Genomic DNA, 24,654 nt, shown 5'->3' with positions numbered 1-24,654 from the left:
CTGAATTTTCCTAAAAGCACAAATAATTGGATGTTATTTCCATAACAATACTTGAAATTACCATAATCCTTAAGATTAACGTGCGGGGAAATTTAGGAGACCCTAATTATAAGGCATACATGTCTGGCAAAAGTGACCAGCAGATATATATATGTGCACAGTAATTCCATGAACTTGTGAGTTGCGCAAATTCACAGGCTCAAACTTTTCATTGAAACCTGACTAATTGTCATACACAAGTTTTTCACAGACACGCGAACGTTTGCAAATCCGAGAAATCCTGCAAAAGTGTTTACATTTAATTTTTTATGTAATTTATAAGATTTCAAGCTTTTATGTGTAAATTAGATAACACTAAATAATCAAAATAATGATTCTCTCTGTCTCTCTCTCTCTCTCTCTTTGTTTCCGTGATAATTCATGAATAATTTAACTCTCTTAACCCTCGATAGGTGCGACGGGTCGCGCGCATATTTTAAAAAACTTGTTTTTTTCCCTTAAATTATCGCCTGTGTCAAATCTGGGTGTGACCGACCTGCAGGCGGTCACTCATCTACAAGCCGCGATCATGTGTGGAGCGGCCTAGGTCTGCCTCAAGTGTTTCCCCTTTTCTGAGAATCGCTCAGGTCGAGACCTGAGGTAGGTGATTGAAAATCAAAGTTATTACATAATTTCTCAATGAACAGTGTGCATAGTCATGTGTCTTTGTTGCGTTGGAAGTCTGGATGGATGGTGTACCTACATTATGCGTGACCTTCAGAGTGGCTGAGACGCCATATATCGCCATATGGTCCGTTTTCCTTCGAGTGCCACTTTCTGGTTTTTTTGCGAAAAGCAAAGTTATAAGGTAAACCTTGCATATTGAACAGTGTTCATGCTAGTAAAGTTTTGTTTTATTATTGGAATATATGGGAGGATGGTGTGTTTTATCGCTTGCATGCCCAGGGCATTGGCTGACATGCCCTAAGTTGCCATATGGTCCAATTCCATTCTAGTGCCACATTTTGTGCTTTTTTTTTTTGCAAAAAAACCGTTATAATAACTAAATTGATGTAGGACAGTGTTTATTATATAACTAATTAGTATAGTTTTGTTTTATTATTGGAATATGTGGGAGGATGGTGTGTTTTATTGCGTGCATGCCCGGGGCATTGGCTGAGATGCCCTAGTTGCCATATGGTCCAATTCTAGTGCTAAATTTTGTGTTTTTTTGCAAAATACAAAGTTATAATAACTAAATTCATGTAGGCCACTGTTTATTTTATATAACTAATTAGTAAAGTTTTGTATTTTATTGGAATATGTGGGAGGATGGTGTTTATCACGTGCTTGCTGAGATGCCCATATATGGTCATATGTCAGAGTTTCCTTCGAGCGCTCATTTCTAATGTTTTGCTTTTTTTTCAGTTATGGCCTCGAAGAGACAGAGACCTCTGGGTGAAGATGCTATCAACACACTTCTCATTCAATTTGAAAGTGATGTTGAGGACAACCTGGAGGTTCAGTTTAAGGGCAAGGAGGAGGAGGCAGCAGCCATGTTTGTTGAGGAGGAAGATGTAGACGACCTGGATCAGGGACAAGCTGAGTTGGAGGAAGATGAGGAGGAGGAAGAGGAGGCTGTACTTCTTGACCTCTCCCCGGGGGATGAGGATGACGCTGATGGGGGGGAGGCATCGGTGGTTAGTGGGACTGTCCCCGTTGTTGTAACTACAACAACAACAACAACCGCTACCACCCCTACACTACACCTGGACCCTCAACCTCTCAGGGTGAGGACATGCTCTTCCAGTCAAAATTAGGTTCAGGAAGAGGAGGAGGGGTGACCTCCAGCCAGCCCGGAGAGCTCCTATACAGTGCATTGGAGCTGAGGTTGTTGGGACCAGGTGGCAGAGAGATCCCAATACCTCCCTCCCCCCTTTATTTACCCTGAGGATTGAACCTGGGGGCCCCACCGATACCACCGCCGGGGTGTTAAGAGTGAGCGATATTTTCCCACTCTTTTTGTCTGATCAAATGCTAGCGGAGATTGGTGTGCATTCCAATGATCGACTTGCCCTTTTAAGGAGTAATTATCATCATAAGGGCAATGTTACCCTCAGGGACATGGACCTCAGGGAACTGATAGCGTTCATTGCGATCCTGATAATGTCAGCAGTGAGGTCAGACAATCACACCACAATAAGTGACATGTGAGACCTTCCAGAGGGCAACCCTTTGTATAGGTGTACAATGAGTGAGCGTCGTTTTGCCCTGCTGATGAGAGTTCTTCGTTTCGACGATTCAGCCAACAGAGCAGAGCGAGTGAGACAGACAGATCGCCTTGCCCCTGTTCAAAAAGTCTTCGATCATGTGGTGGCTAATTGTCGGAAGAATTAATCCCCAGGGCCCCATCTCACTGTTGATGAACAGCTTGTCCCATTTAGGGGTGGCTGTCCCTTTAGGATATATATTCCAAGCAAGCCAGCCAAGTAAGTTCACAGATTTACATTATGTTTTTTTTTTCTTTCATGCAATTTCTTTTTTATTTATTTATAATTGTTTCTTTGATTATATAATATGTTCTTATAGGAATAAGAATTGAAATATGATATTTTGTGTATAAAATATAAAATAGGTTATCTCTCTCTCTCCCGCTCTCTTTATATATATATATATTATAGATATATAATATATATATATACACATATATATATATATATATATATATATATATATATATATATATATATATATATATATATATATGTATATATATATATATATATATATATATATATATATATATATATATATATTATACATATTAACTTGATTTTATTTTACTTTTTATTTCATATAATTTTACTTTCTCTCTTCCTATAGGTACGGCATCAAGCTTGTGTTGGCGTGTGATGCCGATTCGCATCACATGTGTAATGCGATTGCTTACTTGGGGAAGGACAGTCAGGGTGCTGAGAGGACAGTCGTTGGGAGAAGTTTTCACGATGGAGCTTGTGCGACCTTGACACTCGCTGACGATGGCATGTATTTGTGTGGCACCATTCAACAGAAACCTTATATTCCTAAGGAACTTTCTGAGAAGGTGCTTCCTGTCAAGGTCTCAGTGGTCGTGTTCAATTACGAACACTATTTGACTCTCCAGTACCAGCAAGTCAGCAGGACTAAGAAGGTGATGCTGTTGAGTTCCCTGCATCATGATCCATCTGAGATCGAAAGAAGGATGACGGACATTCAGATGTTCTATAATGGAACGAAAGGGGGTGTAGACACATTCGGTCAGATGTGTTCTACATCAAATTGTGTTCGTAAGACACGGCACTGACCACTTTGTCTTTGCAATGGGAAATTGAATATAATTAGGAGATCGCCATTGAATTTTGTGCTTCCCTTGTAAGTCATCGGTATTACACGTTGACTAACTTGTCGAAGCCCCTCCGTGTGCTGATGGCGGATACGTTCAGGCTGGCTGAGCTGGAACATAGACCTCCTCCTGCCCCTGGCCACGTCAAGCTGCCCAAGCGTGTTCGCTGCCAAAGCTGCCCATCTAGAAAAGACTGCAAGATAAACACGGCATGTTTGCGTTGCAACGGGACTGTCTGCCTACAGCATCAAACTGTCTTGTGTCCGAAGTGCATGTCTTCTATGTAGGTAAGTTACATCATGAAACTTTTTTTTATAACTTGTTTGCATAAATACTAAAATTTTAATCTTTACAAACTATATATCATCCATTTTTTACCTAAAATATTGCAATACTTTGTTTATATTTTTGTCGACATTATTTCCAAATTTTCGAAATTATTCCCTTTTCGAAAAATTTCTTTTTGGTCAGATATTTTTTATAGCTGCAAAATAATGTTCAAATATCCAGCAAGAAATTATAAAAGTTTCATGCAAATCCACGAATAATTAGATAACTAAATAACACCTCGAAATTGACATACCCTTCTTCCATTTCAAATTTGGACGCCGCACTTGTCGTGGTCGGGGGCCATTTTGTGTATATATCCGAAAGGTAAGTTGCCATATCGCTATATATTCTTGTTTTCTATAGAATTTGTGATATTCTAATAGATTTACATGCATAAATATCATATTTTATACTAATTACAACGATGTTTATAAGAAATGTTCCTGGTGAAACGAGGAGGTCAACAAATGACCTTTACATTGGAGTAAGTTTTTTGTGTCAGATTTTTTATGGCTGCAAATCATGTTCAGACATCCAGCAAACCACCATAATAGTTTTATGCAAATCCACGCATAATTAAATAAGTAAAAAATGCATTGAAAATTACATTCCATTCCTCTATTTCAGGTGATAGATGTGGCTGTCGGAGTAGGTGTCGACTGCGGCCATTTTGTTGGCATATCCGAAAGGTAAGTTGCCATATCTCTATACATTCTTGTTTTCTATAGAATTTGTGATATTCTGGTAGATTTTCATGCATAAATATCATATGTTATAACAATGATTTTTATAAGAAATTTTTATGGTGAAAATAGGAGGTCAAAAAATGACCTTTAGATTTGGCCCCTGATATAACAGCAAATAACATCTTTGTGCAAATATTTTTACATAATTCCGTTCTAGGATAATATGACTTCATTCTACACAAAAAATTAGCCACTTCCTATATCATTTAGGTACCAAAAAAAATTAGTGAAATTTTGAGGGTTTTTTTGGCCAAAAAACTTGCCCTTTTTTTCTCTTTTCACATTTTGACCTCTATGGGTCCGACACCTTTTCTGGCAGTCACTTATTGTAAATATTAGTTTTAGGAAGGATTCCCTCAATTTTTGTGTGTATATAGCTTATTTTGTATTTTTTGTAAATAGTTTCGTAAATTATTCTTTGTATATACTTATTTTTTAATATTTGTAATAAATATTTAATTTGTAGTTGGGTATTATTTATCTTTTCAGTAGTGTTTGTGAATGTTGAAATTGATTTTAGAAACTTAAATGTACAGCAAAAATGAAGTTAGCGATTTTTGGCAAATTTTTCTAGATGCTTGAGTCGAACTCGACCCACACACACCTTTAACGGGGCACCAATATAGAGAAACCTATCCAGGGTTAAGTAAGAAGGACAACTCTTCTCTCTCTCTCTTTCATCCGTAGTTAGCGCTCACATATATTTTACAACCTACGTATAACTATTTCCCCGTATGTCTTTACCTGAACAGTAGATAAATCAAAATTGATCTAATTTTACATGTAGGCTTCCATCTACGAACTGTAAATGCTCCGTTCTAAAACAGAGACATGAAGCATTTCAGAAAAAAAGAGACGGAGACAGAATATTACTATTGTTACTATTTTTTATACTTCTTCAGCAGCACTCTTTGGCAGGATCACAAGCGAAGCCACAAGATCTCCCCACAGTTACTTTAGTCATACTGACTATCAATATTCCCCCAGCCATACTTTCCCCTTTACGATACTATTTACCGACAGGAAAATTGGGTCGCTAACGGACACAAACAAAACTCTCACATTCATGTACTCACCAGATTCAAGATACTGTGCTGTCTGCTGGACATAGGCTAGTCTTCGAGACCTAACACTGCTGAATTTCACTATCAAGGACAGACAAGCACCAAAGCTGTACAACAACTCAAAAAACCAACCCAATCACCACGCAAACAAATACCAACAGCTCTAAAACAACATGACAAATCATACTACAGACAAATCATACTACAACTCCAACCCAGCACAAACCAACCACCACCACCAACTCTGTCTCCAACAGACAACTCACAAAACCATCGAAATACAAAATCAAGTACAACAAACCTCTTCAGCTCAACAATCACCAGACAGACACACGCACAACAACCATACAACATCAACATTAACCAAGAAAACACCAAATAACTCTGGCTGCTTCTGACTGACCATCTTTTCCAACTTACTGACTCTTCACGACTCTCCTAATGGACGCTCGCCACTGATATACTCGGCAATCGGCACAACAGACAATACCCATACGCTTATGACCGCCAACCATCATACCACTCTCATTTATCCCTCCACTCAATTTTGCTCTCTCTCTCTCTCTCTCTCTCTCTCTCTCTCTCTCTCTCTCTCTCTCTCTCTCTCTCTCTCTCTCTCTCTCTGTCTTCCAACCCTCTAACGCTGACAAATTTAAACTACCATCTTACTCCTTCATATTACCTCCCCCATTACATTTGACAACTTCTCCTTACACTCGCAACATCCAAACTAAATCGCCAAGTTTGCTTGAATGCAGGTCCCCTGGATCTTTTTTAAGGACCCTCATACACTCTCTCAGTTACATTGCCATTCACTTCCAAACCACTTTAATTCAAATTCCCATTATCTCCCTCACTACCATCCTACCAAATCTCATTCACTACTTCATCAACATCTAGCTCTGGTTCCAATATCTCCCCTACTTCTGCTACCAAACCACTCAGTTCATCCATACCTCTGTCAAACTCTTGCAAAGATTTATCCATCCTATCAACTACTTCCTTATTACTCGGTTTCTTTTCCGCTGAGGTCTCACTTACTAAAAGTATCATTCATTCTCTCAAAGTCACCTGTATTACACGCTTTATCAACTATTTGCACCCCAACACTATCACCCTTATCATGCCATTCATGCTTCTTCCTTTCATTCCCTTTCTCTACACTCTTCCGCTTTCTTTCATACTCCACCAACACTAACGGCTGATCTCCCAGACCCATTTGTTCACTGACCCTCGGCTCATACTTATTCACTTTCAACCACTCAATCATCCACATACTAGAGGACCCACCCAACTGAATCCCCTTAACACCTAGTTTCCCAAATTCCCAGCTTAACTCATCCTCTTTTGCCTACACACACTCGTCACATGACCTTCCATTCCACATTCAGCACACTTTGCATGCTGTTCTTTACACATCCTAGCATAATGCCTATTCTTTCCGCAATTACCACAGACCTTGGTCACACGGGTACCCTGACATCCACTCGCCAATACGCCCTACCTCCCCACACCTGTAACACCTAATATCCCTATCTCTCTTACATTCACTCACCATATGACCAGTCTGTCCACACCCGAAACACACTCCCAACGCCCACCGAAACTCACTCTTCTTGTCCTTGCTTTCCACATCTATAACACTTCTGTTCTCGTTCACGACTAACAGACCCTACTCTTCCAACACTTGCACTCTGATCTCTCTTAGGGTTAGCTACACTTACGTTACTTGCCCTAATGCTCCTATCAACCACTCGCTCTGCCATTCGCTTCGGCCCTTCTAAAACTGCCTTCCTATAGCTCTTAAACTCTGGCATACCCTCAGCTACTTCAGTCCTAACACTAACACTTCTACTCTCTTTCATACACCTATCTAGCTCGAAATCCTCTACTATTTCTAAAATGTCGTTACACGTTAACCTTTCATTCATCCATTGCATTTTCTCCTCACGCTTTAAATTCATAAACTCATACACCCTCTCTGATACAGTCACCAATAACTTCTGCACTAACTCTTTACACTCATTTATCCCTTCATTCCCAAACTTTTTCCTGGCTAACGTTTCCAACCTGCACACATACATTGACAACAACTCACCAACATTCGTTCTTATCTCTCCTATATCTAATGCTACTCTTTATCCTCTTCGCCTATCACACAATCCTGGCTTTCACACTCATACGGCACATTCCCTACACTCATCATTACCCCATACACAATACATACTCTACAAAAATCCCGTCAAAAAGCTACCTAACTCTCTTTACCAAACTCTCTTGTTATCCCCATACTTAGCCACACAATGCTTCTCATATTCCTCAATAAAGTCCCCTATATCCCTACTACCATATTCCTCGTATTGTGCACATTGGGGTATACCTCTCTCATACACAAACAAAACTCTCAAATTTATGTACTCACCAGATTCAAGATATTCAGGGCTACACTGTGCCGTCCGCTGGATTTCACTATCAAGGACAGACAAGCACCAAAACCATGCAACAACTCAAAAAACAACACCCCAACCACCACACACACACAAAAAAAAACAGCTCAAAAACAACATAACAAATCATTCTATAACTCCAACTCAGCACAGCAAACCACCACCACCAACACCAACTCCAACAGACAACTCACGAAACCATCAAAGCACAAAATCAAGTACAACAAACCTCTTCAGGTCAACAATCACCAGACAGACACACGCACAACAACCATACAACATCAACATCAACCAAGAAAACACCAAATCTGATAATCCAGCCTAACTATTCTGAAGATTAGAATGAGTAACTTCACGGTAATAAGTAAACAGTTACACAAGAACCTTGAAGAAACCCAGACGGTCATGGTAGACAAGTATTAAGAAGGATTAAAGCAAACAGACTATAAGATTTGGGACAAAGTATACATAGAGAAGTTAAAAGTGGCAAAAATTACAAATTATCCAACAAATTCCCAGGACCATCGAGAGTTGTAGAAGTTAAAGAAACTAAAGTGAAAGTAAAGAAAATGAATAACTTAGACCCTCCTACATATGCTGAATCATTAGAAGAATCAAGGTAAATAAAGAAAGATAATAACCTCAAGGAAAGGAAAGGCAGATTATAGTAAAAAACTTTATATTATTAATCAATTTGTTCCTATTGTTCCCTGCCTCTAATTTTTTAATTGCAAGGTTAACCTTCATTGGTCAACTTAGTGGTAAAACCTTTTTTTGCTGTTGTAATCCTCTAATTAGTTGGTCTTGTAGCAAAATTTTCTGCTCTAATTTCGAATTTACTTATTTTTCTTACTAAAATGGGAATACTTAGCAATAAAGAAATTGTAAAGAAATGTAATATAATTCAGGCAAATTTCTTCAAAATGAGGGAAACAAAGTTGAAAATAATCGCTATGTATCTGAAAGTTATACAAATGCAAGTTATGACTGATGTAATTATCACAGTCAATACAGGTAGTCTGATCATGGATAAACGACAAGTAAACTTGATAGATGAATATGCTGGAATAAATACTGAATATGAAGGTATGAAAGATCTTAATAATCAAATAGGAAGTTTGTTCAAGAACTGAAAACCGTAGACACAACCCAGAACATAACCTAAAGTTATATAATGAAGAAACAGAATCCCTCTTAAGGAATATAGTCAAAGCTGCACCTCAAGAAATAGAAAAACAGTACATTCTAGAGCAAATAAGAGCTAAGGGCGGACTACCTATAGCTGCTATTATTTCAGGAGCCTTGTCAGCAATATTTGGAATTTCTAACCAGATGCTACGGCTATCTCTCCAAGGGAAAATTTCCTCCTCAGAAATGTTAGACATCAAAACAAATATAAGAAATGCACAACTCCTAGCTGAGCTGAAAACAAAGAAGAAATATTAACACAAATATTATGTGATTTTCGAAAAGAAGCAAAATTGTTTCCAGACCATGAATTTCTATGATCACCCTAAAAATAGAAGTAAAGAAAGCTGGAGATGACTTACAGGACTGTGTAAATAGTTTGGTTACAGCTTCTCAAAGAAAAGTCTCTGCAAACCTTTTACCATTGAAAAACTTGCGAGAAATTAGTTCTATGTTAACCTGAAACTCAAATATAACAAATACTTCATTTTCCCAACTGACCTAGCACACTTACTCTTTTTCTTAAGTTGCTCTAAGTAACGGGGGCTTACTAATTAGAAATCCAGTTAATACTATACAAGATTTATGGACATTACTCTATCACCCTTTTCCTACTTGTGTTGCAAATCATACTATAATATTAGATACTAAACATACACAGCTCATTTGGAAGACACTTACATTCATATTGAAGAAGTCAAAGAAAACTTACACAAATGCATTACACATTTTAATCATACTATTCGTGATGCAAATCAATTAAAAATAATTCACAAGCCTAAAACATCATGGTTTACATTCTTATGCATAATCAGGATATCCATTCATGCCTCATGCCGATTTCAAGAAGTTCAGATCCAAGAAAATAAGATCACTAACATGCAAGATTATATTTATATATTTAATTCTGACAGGAAAATCTCTCGAATTAAATGTGTTGGTATCACATACTACAATGACTGTTATCCTAAAGATAATGATGGTTGTGAGATCAATTCACAAGATGTTTTCATGTCCATGGGGTAATTTAAAATTGCAGAACACTGATTCAAGGCAATAAACAAAACCTTCAAGATTTTAAGATTATTTTTACAACCAGTAGAAGAAAAGAAGCAAACATTACTTTCTGCTTAACTTTGTTAATGTCTCAAATAGTGATAACCATATTCTTAGTCATGATTTGCCGTCGTAAGAAAGGAGTCGAATTTGAAGAAGTGAAGATCTCAAAACTGATCCGCATTGCAGGTTAGGGCACAAATAATTCCACGATGTAGGTAGGACTGAGAACTTAGTAAAATTGAAGTGACTTGGATAGTTAACTTTGCTCAAATATTTTGTGAATTAAAACAGCCTAAAGTACTTTTACAATATTTATGAATTTTGCTGGGATTTATATGAAGTTGCTTATTACATTGCACTTGTATTTGAAAAGGCACTTTCCTGGTAATCCACCAAGCAACTTTTTTCTCTCAGCCTGTCCTATGCACCTTTTAAAGAAAAAAAGGAAGTTAATAAAAGAAAGAGAAAAATCAAACCCAAGACCATGGAAGGTCACAGTACAACGGCTATAGCACAGTCCAAAGTTAGAGAACTAGGTTTATATTCAGAGTAACCTTCTCTTAGAAGGGTTGTTACGAAGGCTAAGGGTCCCTTCTACCACCCGGTTTGATTTTGGAGTATCCTCCAAAGATTTGCCTACCAAGGATTAAAAAGTCTCTTCTACCCCAACTCGTGTAAGCAGAGATGTCACACCCTGAGTTAAATGTTGCTGAGAAAAGTCATATTAACCCTCTGAAAGCAGTTTAACAATAAAGCCAAACCAAAAGCGGAGTTAAACCCTTTTTTTTTCATTGTCAAAGTGATTATATTCATCAGGGAATTCTGCATGCTTCTTCTGGTCTTTCTGTGTTCTCTTTCTCATCTTGGCATTTCATAACAGACTTTGAAGATGCCCAGCTAAAGAACCCATGATTTCTTCATGATTTTCGAGAAGAAATGTTATTTTCAATAAAATTAAGTTTCATATATACTTATCAAGTAATTACAAAGCTATAGTTTTCACATGCATAGCAGCCTAATTTTAAAACAGCGAAGGTAACGCCTCTATTGTTTTGTGTAGGTGACTAACCCTGCCCATTACCAGGGAAGAATAAGAACGACAAAGCAGAACTCAATTCATTTGTACCCTAATGTCCATGAGAGGGGAGGAGGGAGGGCTTCGATCTGTAATTACTTGGTAAGTATAAATGAAACTTAATTTTATCATGAAAATAACATATTCATATTAGTAACTTACACCAAATAATTACATAACTGAATCCCACACTGATATGAGGTGGGATACATGGACATATTCTACTCCAAAACATTTTGTCATGGCAATGAAGTGAAATAGAAAATTTGCTATTACTGATATGATGCTTATTGTTTCCTTACCTGGTAAGAGAGCTACTGTAGATAGATACTGTCTCTGGTTGGCGCTCATCTTAACCTGTAATAGTGTGGCAGTATAGCTGTCGAACATCTCTTCTTTAAGTGGGAGCTTTGCAGCAAAGCTTAAAAACAGATGCCATTGCCCTGGCCGCAATACCAAAAAACAATAACCAGATAATACTGTCAACTACACTGAAATAAAAAAAACTACCACCCATCCACTAAAAACTGGTGGGCACTCCAGGTGCATAATACTCTCAGGCTCCCCAATGACTCAACACCCTACTTCAAGGTGAAGAAATAGAGAATAAAAAGAATGCTTCCTATGCTTCTTCCCCCAATACCATGCCAGCCTCTCATAAAGGTCTAGAGTACTGCAGTTTTCAAACACTGTTTCTATTTCTCTTAAATAGTTTGACGAAAAGACTGGCTTACACTTCCCATAAGTTGGTTGCAAAAAAGAAGAAAGTGACATATTATGCCGGAAAGCGAACAAGGTAGCGACCACTTTGATGTCATGGGCTTTCACCTTCAAGGAAGGCAAGATGTCCTCGTGGATCCAAGAATGTGCTTCAGTAATTAGGTCCCTTAAAGAGGAACTTATGATTGCATTTTAGCTGCTCCATATGTAGTATTATTCTATTTAAGTACCCCTGGTGAAAAAAGTTTTTGAAAGGGGCGTTTTCTTAATTTTTACAACCAATTTTCTATTGCACCATGGGCACCACCATTTTGTGTGACTCATCTGTTATGCATGATGTCATGTAGCGGTTGGCTCAGACAGGCGGAACTATTCCAAGGGAACATATATGATTGAAATGGTAAATAAAGAAGTAGCCGGAAGTATGCCTAGTTAGGCATATACAGCCCTAAATTCTAAAACCCCATTAATTAAACTAGTTAAAAAGGAGTAAGTGAAGGCCCTCATCACACACACACACGTTTAGAAAACTGCCGTTCACCCCATCACACCACGCACATGGCAATTGACAAGAATAAATTTCAATTCAAATACATACAAGTGGAGGCACCATAGTATAGATAGTGGTAGATAGCCACCCTATCTTCGTTGGTACTGATGTCTGTTCAGAGGGAAATTAAATTTCATAACCATACTTAATACCTTGCTCCTAATGTCATATTTTAAATCTGTTGGCAAGAAATGGTCCGAACAGACAATGGTTTGCGTCGTAGGTTAAAAGATTTTATTTTGATATCCTCCCTTCAATGAGCCATCAGCCAGTGACTTGATTCTTCTTTATTAGACGGAATCCTGTGGAATGTTATGCTTTTTGGACACTTGTATTGGCACAACCAAACGCAATACAAGTTGGCATAATTGACGCTATTTGAATGAAAATTTACCTAAAACACGAGGACAATACCGACGACGAATACTCTTCAATACTCGTGCTTCGCTGCTCTTGTTATTGAGGCGACCGCGGCACCACGTCATCAGTGCTAATCTGCCAGATGGCAACATGGTCGAATCCAGGAGAAATGGCGCTCTCCATTGAAGCACCTTGGCGCTTCTTTGAAATTAAATTGAAAACAATGGGATTATGTACAGATTTGAGCAATAGCTCATTTTTCAGCTTGTTAAAAGTTCTGTTTGACGAAATTTAATGGCTATTAACCATAAGTTTCCCTTTAAGAAGGACAGCAATACATTCTTAGAAAACAGTCGGGAAGGATTATTGACAGATCACTAGAGATTTCTGGATGATCCTCTAATCTTCTTGGTCCTGTCCATGTAATAATCTGGATCCTATCCTCTTGCCAATGGCCTGAAGTTCACTGACACGCTTGGCAGTAGCCAAGGTGACAAGGATTAGAGTCTTTCAAGTCAGGTTCCTGAGAGATGCATAATGAAGGGGCTTGAAAGAGAGCCCATTAACCACTTGAGAACCACGTCAAGATTCCAAGAGACAGTCGACCTATGTCTGTTTGGAAGTGTCAAAAGGCTTGATGGTGAGACGATAGATCTAGACCTCTTTGTTTAAAAACTTAACTCAGTATAGCTCTATACCCTCTAATGGTGGAAGACAACAGCCCTTAGAGGTCCTCAGATAGAGAAAAAATCTGCAATCTGAGTCACAGAATTCTTAGAAGACAAGATGTTATGTCTGCTACACATCTGTGGAAGACTGGCCACTTGGTCTGATACACTTTGTAAGAAGACTCCGCGATAGCCTCTGCAGCTGATCTTGAAAATCCCTTTGGTCTGACGAGTCTGAAGCCTGTCAAAGCAAGAGTGGATAATCCTTGGCAAAACCTCCAGACGTGAGGCTGTCTGAGTAGATATGGTCTTTGCAGAAGGAGCCTTGGTAAGTCCACTAATAACCATAAAGGTCCAAGAACCACTCTTTCAGAGACCAGAACGGAGCTATCAGGGTCATTGTCACATTGTGACGTGCCTGGAATTTGTTAAGCACTTCCCTGATCATACTGAATGGCAGGAATGCATAGAAGTCTAATTCTGATAAATTCTGAAGCATGGTGTATGTCGCCCACACCAGAGGGTTCAGTGTCAGTGAACAGAAGAGAGGAAGGCAATGATTCCTCAAGGTGGTGAACAGCTCCAAATTTGGTCTGGCCCAAAGTTTCTAAAGGTCAGTGCTGATCAGGGGGTCAGTGGTCCACTCTGTGGGGAGGACCTGTTTGAGACAGTTCAGTTCTTCTGCCAACACATTCATTTTTCCTTATCCTTCCTTTATAGGATGAGGAGGAGTAAAGGACTTAAAGGTCCCCATGCTCAGTTGAATCCACTGCAGAGAGAGTAGATGTAAAAGAGCATAATTTCCCTGCAGCAGATCCCTGAGCCCCCACCTCATCAAAGTGCTGTGATCAGAGCGGCCTTGTCCAGATACCACCTGGATAAATTACGGGGTTGAAGGCCACAAATTCTCAGAACAACATGCTGGAAGCTTCTGGAAATAGCAGCAAAGCAAAGTTTGGTGGCTTACAGTATTGGAAGAACCTAGTACTTTTCTGTTTTGAGAGTATAGCATACGACAAGTTCCTAAGAAGCTCTAATTCTTCAATTAACCTGTTACCTTCTCCCATTGCGAAATGAGATGTCTTTTAATCTCCATTCAAATGAATAATAGGTAATTATAGGTCTTCCGAGAATTTTGCACTTTTGTGACCTTCCCCTCCCTTCCCCCTCCCCCTTCCAGAGCACACAATCAAGTGTTAATTAAACTGTGTCCTCCCCTCCCTCTTCCATACACCCTCCACTTCCACCATCCCTCCCCTCTCTTCCCTTTCCCTCCCTACCATCGGAGTATGTGATTAAGTGTTAATTTAGGAGCATCTTGAGAATCAAACTCTTTCATATTTCCATAAACAATTCCTTTGAATAATTTCACGGGTAATGTCACGACACTTTCCAAGATTGTATAATCCTTTGATGATTTCTATTTTGTTTAGTGCAACAGATGACAGAGCAAAATTTAACCTGTACCGTAAGGTGCAAGTAGTTTTCTATCTATCACATCTTTGGATCAGCAGTTTCATAATTGTTTCGTGTTTCTGTTTAAGATCCTGATAAACCGTTCTTTTGATTGTGCCATACCAATATTCTTGTTGGGGATTTTTCCACTTAGGAGTCACTGAAGCTTTGAAATGTCATTTCCTTGAAAGTTCTTCAAATAACTTTTTAATTTCCATTATCCTGAAGCTGATTTGTTTTTCTAATATACTACATCATTAGATTTCAGCAACTGGTCGATCTTCTAATTTCAACAAGCATTTCATTGTTACTGATCTTGGAATCACTTGTCTCATATAAGTAACTTACTAAGTAATTACATAGCAATATAGTTTCTGCTTACTCTGAAGCCTAAATACAAAAACTCGCTTGAGCACTTCTATTGTTTTGTGTAGGTGACTAACCCTTCCACTGTCGGGGAACAATAGGAACAACAAAGCAGAACAACTCAATTCGTCCCTGCCGGCCTCTGGTGTAACATCGGATGTGGGCAGCAGCTTATTTTGTTTTATTCCATCAGTATTTTGGTCAATTTCCCCAGGATTTGATGATGTACTCTTGTATTTGTTTAGCCTTCAAGCTTGTTAACTTTAGCTAAGGTCTATTTAACTTTTTTAGATTAACTATGTCGAACTCAAGCTCCTCCAGTATTCAGTATTGTCAGGATGATTGCAAGACTAGACGCAAAAAATTTGTGCACTCTGGGCACTTGGGCTGCTCATCAAGTGTCCATATGTCAGATGAGTATGTCCTGTTTGGAGACAAGTCATAATTACTTGTGCATGTCTATCTCTCTGATATGATAAACTCCATTTTCTAACATCAGGTTTTATTTGTTTTAATTTATTATTTTCAGGTTCTTCATTCCATACATTTTGCCATTAATTTACAATGGTTGTTTTTACATATGCTATATTATACAGTCACTAATAGGAATGTTTACATTTGCTTTTATCCCTACATGGGACCCTACATATTTCAATATTTTTTCCACTGTTATATAAATTAAGGAGCGAAAACTTATTTGGTTGTACAATATTGTTTGTTTGATTATACTTTGAATGGCTTCTATAGCGCTTCTGGAGTCGTTATAAATCCCAAAGTTTTTAAATGAGTGTTCTTTGATTATTTTCATGGCTGATGTTATTGCACATGACTAAGCTTTAAATGCTGAGGCATTATTAGGAAGAGAGAACTGATATGTTTTGTCTTGGGACACTGTTGCATATCCCACTCCGTGCTCTGATTTAGATCCATCTGTATATATTATGTAATGTGGTCCCTTTTTGACCTATATGCTGTATTGTATGTTGTCTATGGTGTCCTGGTGTATATGAGTAACTTTTTGATAAATATTTCAGGTGTTCTCATTTTATTCATTGTCCAAAGAGGAGGTGATTTTAGTAGAGGCACTACTATATTTATGTTCAATGACTCAAACAATCTTCTAGCTCTAATTGGGAAAGGTGGTGGATGGTTATTTATAAATAAATCTCGTAATTCAAATTATTTTTTGGTTGGTGAATCACTTGACTGAATTCTTAGAGCACTTTTCCTTGTTAATAACTCTCTATTAAGAGAGAGAGGTAGTTCACCACATTCAACTTGTAAAGATTTTGGAGGTGATCTAAAGGCTCCTGAGTAGATTTGTAAGGCATTCATTGTGTACAGGGTCTAACATTTTCAGCGCTGCATCTGAAGATGAGCCATATACTTCACATCCATAATCAATGATAGACAGCTCTGTTGCCTCATATAAAGCAATAAAGGCATGTCTATCAGCTCCCCAATTAGTGATCGATCATTTCTTAATCAGAGTAAATGCTTCTTTACATTTTGGCTTCTTGTATGTCATGTGAGCTGTCCAATCTAGGTGACTATCAAATACTACTCCTAAAGATTTTGCAGTTTGGCCAATTGGTATAGTATGATTTCTCATTTTTAAATCTATTTCTTCACCTTGCTTCCACTTTTTATTATTATAAAACACGACTGCTTGCATCTTATGTATGGATAAATTAAAGACTACAGATGAGGTCCATTTTTATTACAGTTTTATTAATAGTTCGCTCTGCATGTTTTATGCAAGATGCTGAATAATTTATGGTAAAGTCATCCATATAAAGGCTACTTTTTATTCCATTAGGTAGATTATTACTGATATCATTAATTGCTAAAGTAAACAATGTCCCACTAAGGATGCTTTGTTGTGGCATGGGCAGGACATAGAATGAGAATGTCAGATAATAGATGGACAAAAAGAATAACAGAATGGGTCCTAGAGATTGCAAACGAAGCAGGGGAAGGAGGAGAAGACATTGGATTGACGAGCTAAGAAAATTTGCAGGTATAGAATAGCATATAAAGACCACAAACAGACTAGAGTTGAAGGACATGTCTTAGGCCTTTGCCCTGCAGTGGCCTGACAATGGCTGATGATGATGATGAATAATGATATATAAGATAATATAATAGATTATAGATATATATAGATATATATATATAATATATATAGTATATAATTTATATATACTTCTATTATTTCAAAATTTAATATTATTTGTTCTATATTATTTTTCTTTCTGCAGAGGTGTTTATACAAATTTTTATCACTATTTACATTTGCTAAATTTTCATGATTACATTACTTATTTCTTTTGTGGCATGTCTAAGTGATTTAACATGGGTACCATTTATTTTCCTGAATTTTTCCCATATTTTTTGTATGGCATATGATACAAGAGATCATATACATATTTCCTCCCTGAAATTATTCTTTCTTGAAATACGTCCTTTTTAAATTTTGCAGATATTTTGTTATATTGAGGTTTTAATATATCAATTTCATGTAATAATTTAGTCACCTTTTGTAAAGCTCCTTCCAGTATTGGTAAGGTTTTATTTTTTTTTACTGAACTTTCTATTTAAATTATCTAATCGTCTTCCAATTTCATGTCTCATTTTTATTGATCATAGAGGGTGTAACACAAGTGTATGGAATAATTTTGGGGAATGAAAGAAAAGGTAATTTTGAGCAGAAAATATTCTATAAACATTAGCATTTCAAGCCTTCGGTTGTCGGTGAGGTGAATTTTAAAATAACTGTTATAATTATTGCTCCTTTCACGTGATGGAGTTGGTTGGGAGAAGTTGGAGTAGCCTGAGATGTGGGGTGGTGCCGTATAGTAGGAAGATTGAGGGATTACGCCTATGTGAATAAAGTATCCTCCAATAAAATGTATTATTTAGGTTTTGAAGAAAAAAAACATGCGTGCATCACTGAATTTGTTTCCCTCCCTATCAGTGGTATTCACTGGACACCGATATAAAACAGAAAAAGAAAAGTAAGCCCAACTGAATCTCGCATCAGGTAGAGCTTTCCTATTCATTAGACTTATTCATTAGACACTTATCAAAGATTTCAAGTGTATTTTAAAAATCTTTCCCCTCTCCATCTAAAGTATTCATCAGACACCAGTCATAGACGTAGACCTATTCATAATTCCTGGTTCAATAATATCATGACGAGGTGCTAGAATTCAATGTTCACAAATAAATGTTGCTCAGCAACATTTACACTACTACCGCATTGTCTTGCTCTCTTGTGGTGCTTCGAGTTCTTTTCCTAGGCCCATTTTCTAAACTTTGCCATTTTCTAAACAATTAGGTTCATATATGCATGATTCTCTTTGATATATTAAGCTTTCTTGATATCTTTCTAAAGGAACTTGCACCGAATGCAGTGCAATAATTGTCTCTAGCTGAGCAGCGGATGTTTTTTCGACTGATAAATGACACATTGACATTCGATTCCCGCGCACATCACAAAAACAAAAACAAGAGTGAGGATGCATGGTTGACACTATTAAGGTTATAATTTTTTTCATATATTTTATATAGCATTTTGTGAGTTTCCAATGTTTTCTGGAAAATTTAACAAATGGAATCGTTCAACTATCTTCAACTTAATAGTGAAATGATAATATAAGGACTATGCATATGTGATACTACTGGTAATAGGTATCTCATATATACTTAGTAATGTATATCATTGGTTGTGATTTGTCGTTTTTATCACTTTGTTTCGTTCACGTCAATTTTGCTATATGGAAAACAGTTTTATGCAATAATATAACATGATGTTCTAAAGATATCAGTGACTGTTTATAACTTAATTTCATAAGATTTCTTCTATCTTTGAAAAGAAAAATAGATTAATAAGGCACAAATCGTGTGTCGGGCAGGTGAACGAAAAATAATGAAACTGCCAATTCTAATTTGCTTGAGTGTACATAACAAAGGATGTTATGACAAAGTACCTGCATACTTTCCTAACTTACAAATATCAAGTAAAAAAAATTATGAATATGTAATTTATCATTTATACAATCAACCTGATGAAAATTATGACATTGATAAACTTGAAGATTTACTAAACAATGTCAAGGAATCAACATTGATGGTAGATTTTAATGCTCACAAGCCGATATGGGACTGTAATTGTGCAAACTCTAATAGAGTACGGAATAAAATAGAAGAATTCATAGATTCTAACATGTGCTGTATAAACGATAACGAAATCAGCACATTTTTCAAAAACACGTGGAACATTTTCCTCAGCAAGAATAATTTCATGGAGGAAATATGTATACGCAAAAAAAAAATATGGGAAAAATAAATGGTACCCATGTTAAATCACTTAGACATGCCACAAAAGAAATAAGTAATGTAATCAAAACAATTTAGCAAGTGTAAATAGTGATAAAAATTTGAATGAACACTCTGCAGAAAGAAAAATAATATAGAATTAATAATATTAAATTTTGAAATAATAGAAGTGTATATATATATATATATATATAATATATATATATATATATATATATATATATATATATATATATATATATATATATATATATATCATTATTCATCATCATCATCAGCCATTGTCAGGCCACTGCAGGGCAAAGGCCTCAGACATGTCCTTCCACTCTCGTCTGTTTGTGGTCTTTCTATGCTATTCTATACCTACAAATTTTCTTAGCTCGTCAATCCAATGTCTTTTCCTCTTTCCCCTGCTTCGTTTGCAATTTCTAGGGACCCATTCTGTTATTCTTTTTGTCCATCTATTATCTGACATTCTCATTCTATGTCCTGCCCATGCCCATTTCTTTTTCTTACTTGTTCTTAGAATAATCTCTACTTTAGTTTGCTCTCGTATCCATGTTGCTCTTTTTCTGTCTCTTAGCGTTATTCCCATCATGATTCTTTTTTCAGCTCTTTGAGTTGTAATTAGCGTATGTTCTAAGGTTTTAGTAAGGATCCAAGTTTCTGATGCATAAGTTAGTACATCTGATTAAATACTTTACTTTTTAGAGAGAGTGGCATCTTACTTTTCATAATCTCATTTAGTTTACCAAACGCTCTCCATCCCTTGCTTATCCTTCTTTTAATTTCGGTCTCATGTCCTGAGGAAACACTTACTGTCTGTCCTGAGTACATATATTTATTAACAATCTCTAGACGTTCGTCCATATCCCTTATTTGTTGTCTCTGCATTTTCATTGGAGATTATCTTAGTTTTACTCATATTCATTTTCAGTCCTACATTTCTGCTTTCTCTATTCAGATCTTCTATTATCTTTTGTAATTCCTCCCCTGATTAGAACTGTCATCTGCAAATCTTAAGTTGTTAAGGTATTCCCCATTAATATTAATTCCTACATTTTCCCATTCTTAAAAATTCTTCTAGGCACCATGTGAATAATTTAGGAGAAATGGGGTCTCCCTGTCTAGCTCTTTTCTCAATTGGAAATTTCTCGCTGTCTTTATGTAGTTTTAGGATTGCTGTGCTACCTTGTAGATATCTTCAAGTGTTCTAATATAAGGTTCATCTATTCCCTGCTTTTGAAGGGCTTTTCATTACTGCTGAAGTTTTGATAGAATCAAAAGCTTTCTTATAGGCTATGCATGACATACATAGTGGTTTGTCATACTCTGTTGATTTCTCCTTTAGCTGGTTAATTACATGGATATGGTCAGTTGTTGAATACCCTGCCTGCTCTCTTGGTTGATTATAATATATATATCATTAAGATATATATAAATATATATATATACATATATATATATATTATATATATATATATATATATATATATATATATATTATTATATATATATATATATCATATAATTTTATATATATTATTATATATATATATTATATATATATATATATATATATATATGATTATAATAGAAAATTTAATATGGAAGAGATGGAATATGCTTTATCGAAAAGTAATAAATCTGCTCCTGGAGGCGACAATACTTTGTTTTGAGGTGATCTGCCATTTACCACCCTTGGCAAAGTCATACTTATTAGACTTTTATAATCATTTATGGCTTCAAAATTTATTTTCTGATGAATGGCATAAAACTATAATAATTCCTATCGCTAAAACTAGAAAGGATCCAAGTAATGTAAATAATTAAAGACCAATTTCCCTAACAAGTTGCTTTGCAAATTACCAGAAAAAATGGCGAATACTTGACTAACAATGCACTTTCAGGAAAATAAAATTCTGACTCCCACTCAATTTGGATCACAATGTAACAGATCTACATTAGATTTTCAAACCAACTTAGAAGACCACATACGCAGAGGATCTCAACGAAATCAGATTACTGCAGCTGTCTCTTTTGACACTGAAAAGGCATAAGATACTACATGGAGTTATGTAATATTAAGAACTTTAAATAAAAACAGCATCCTTGGACATTTACCTATGTTTTTCCAAAACTTTCTAACAGATCGCACTTTTCAGGTGGGAATTAACAATGTATTCTCAAGGATATTTCCACTAGCAATTAATGATATCTGTAATAATCTACCTAATGGAATAAAAAGTAGCCTTTATATGGGTGACTTTACCATAAATTATTCAGCATCTTGCATAAAACATGCAGAGCGAACTATTAACAAAACTGTAATAAAAATGGACCTCATCTGCAGGCTTTAATTTATCCATACATAAGATGCAAGCAGTCGTGTTTTATAATTATAAAAAGTGGGAGCAAGGTGAAGAAATAGACTTAAAAATCAGAAATCATACTATACCAATTGGCCAAACTGCAAAATCTTTAGGAGTAGTATTTGATAGTCACCTAGATTGGACAGCTCACATGACATACAAGAAGCCAAAATGTAAAGAAGCATTTACTCTGATTGAGAAATGATCGAACACTAATTGGGGAGCTGATAAACATACCTTTACAGCTTTATATAAGGCAACAGTGCTGGCTATCATTGATTATGGATGTGAAGTATATGGCTCATCTTCAGATGCAGCGCTGAAAATGTTAGACCCTGTACACAATGAATGCCTTACAAATATACTCAGGAGCCTCTAGATCATCTCCAAAATCATCTTTACAAGTTGAATGTGGTGAACTACCTCTCTCTCTTAATAGAGAGTTATTAACAATGAAAAGTGCTCTAAGAATTCAGTCAAGTGATTCACCAAACAAAAAATAATTTGAATTACGAGATTTATTTATAAATAACCATCCACCACCTTTCCCAATTAGAGCTAGAAGATTGTTTGAGTCATTGAACATAAATATAGAAGTGCCTGTACTAAAATCACCTTCTCTTTGGACAATGAATAAAATGAGAATTCATACACGCCTGAAATATTTATCAAAAAGTTACTCATATACACCAGAACACCATAGACAACATACAATAGAGTATATGAGGCCAAAAGTCCACTTTACGCTATATATACAAATGGATCTTATCAAAGCACGGAGTGGGATATGCTGCAGTGTATCAAGACAAAACATATCAGTTCTCTCTTCTTAATAATGCTTTGGTATTTACAGCTGAGTTATATGCAATAACATCAGCCATAAAAATAATCAAAGGACACTCATGTAATAATTTTGTGACTTATAGAGAGTCCAGAAGCGCTATAAAAGCCATTCAAAGTTACAATCCAAAAAACAATATTGTACAACGGATTAAGTTTTCACTCCATAAAATATTGAAATATTTTGGATCCAATGTAGGGATAAAAGACAATGAAGAGGCTGATTAAGCAGTTAAAGAAGCAGTCTACATGATACAAGCAAATGTAAACATTCCTATTAGTGACTATAATATAGGATATGTAAAAACAACCATTGTAAATTACTGACAGAATGTATGGAATGGAGAACTTGAAAACATTAAATTAAAACAAATAAACCTGATGTTAGAAAACGGAGTTCATATCATATCAGAGAGATAAACATACACAAGTAATTCTGACTTGTCTCCGAATAGGATATACCCGTCTGAGACAGCTCTCAAGTGCTCAGAGTGTAAGGTGACAATAACAGTCAGATATGTGTTGTGTCCAAATAGACCAGCAGCGACTGTCAACTTTTGGAAATAAATCGGTGGAAGAAATATTGGCAGATTCTTCTGCATTTTCAGTCATTCATGTTTATGAAGAGATGTTTAGCTGATAAAATATAAATATGTAATGATTAATTACATGATAAAAGTAATGTGAGAACATTCCTTAAAAGAAGTACACACAACATAATCAGGTCATGGGTTAGACAGGAAAGTGTGCCAAAAACCACAGCCCAGGATGCGTGTGACCCTTAGCTAGGCATAAATAGAAACACACAACAACAACCTAATTCCATGGGAAACCTACTTCGGTTCTCATGAGATGACGTGTCTTAGCCTTGATAAGTAATGTTCGCTCGTACACATGTCTCTTTTGTTAAGTTTGCACGCCTATGGATTTGTATACCAATCTGTAACAATCACTTCCTCTTCTTCTATCGTCTCGTATAGACATTCAAGTCTTCTCTGCAAACTATCTCAAGATGTAAGACTCTGAGAATAAAGGTATTTTTGCTACCTCTGTGTTTCCACGACATACCCTCCAATCAATTTGAGAAACATGAATATAGAGATCAGAAAATATCTTCCTAGTTGGATCGAGAGAGAGAGAGAGAGAGAGAGAGAGAGAGAGAGAGAGAGAGAGAGGACTCTGTGAACCGTCCTCCTAACACAATGCTATCCGCTTAGCGGATCAAAAGTACCCACGTAGGCCTGGTGTATACAGGTACTATCACAAATAAAAGTAAATGATGAAATACAAAAATCCATGGGTCATTTAATGAATTTTAAAAAAAGCAACTTTTTTTAAATGTTAACTTATTCCAATTTCATTTTTATGCATATATGGACACGTGAGTAAATGCAAGTGTCTCAGTGTAGAAGTTTGTACCTTTGTGCAGTTTTTAGTTTATTTTTCATTCATTCATCATCACACTGAATGAAGTATTGGATTCCAGAGCATGGTATTTTATTTTATTATTTTTTTTTTAGCTTTTCATCCTTCGGGCCACCCCTAAGAGAGCTGAAAGTCAGCATGTTGGTCTGTTAAACAATTATAATAATAATATAATAAATAAATAAATAAATCAATAATAATAATAATCATAATTAATAATAATAATAAAATATATAATAATAATATGTTTTATTAAAAGTGATTGCTGCCTCAGCTGCATTAATTTT

At 36.3% G+C, this 24,654-nt stretch overlaps 1 protein-coding gene across 6 annotated transcripts in view; it reads right to left on the bottom strand.

Annotated features, from left to right (window-relative positions):
- Positions 1-24,654, bottom strand: part of LOC135216728 (uncharacterized) — a 481,792-nt gene that overhangs the window by 439,514 nt on the left and 17,624 nt on the right. Inside the window, exon 1 of one of the 6 annotated variants that reach the window (XM_064252217.1) lies at positions 11,573-11,631. The exons of the other annotated variants lie outside the window; for them this stretch is intronic. The gene's annotated coding sequence lies outside the window, so the exon portion shown is untranslated. Of the gene's footprint in view, positions 1-11,572; positions 11,632-24,654 lie in introns of those variants that run through there. 6 annotated transcript variants of the gene reach the window in all.

This window comes from Macrobrachium nipponense, chromosome 19 (genome assembly GCF_015104395.2).
Source record: "Macrobrachium nipponense isolate FS-2020 chromosome 19, ASM1510439v2, whole genome shotgun sequence".
Classification (NCBI taxonomy): Eukaryota; Metazoa; Arthropoda; class Malacostraca; order Decapoda; family Palaemonidae; genus Macrobrachium; species Macrobrachium nipponense.
This window is presented reverse-complemented; position numbering and strand designations above follow the sequence as displayed.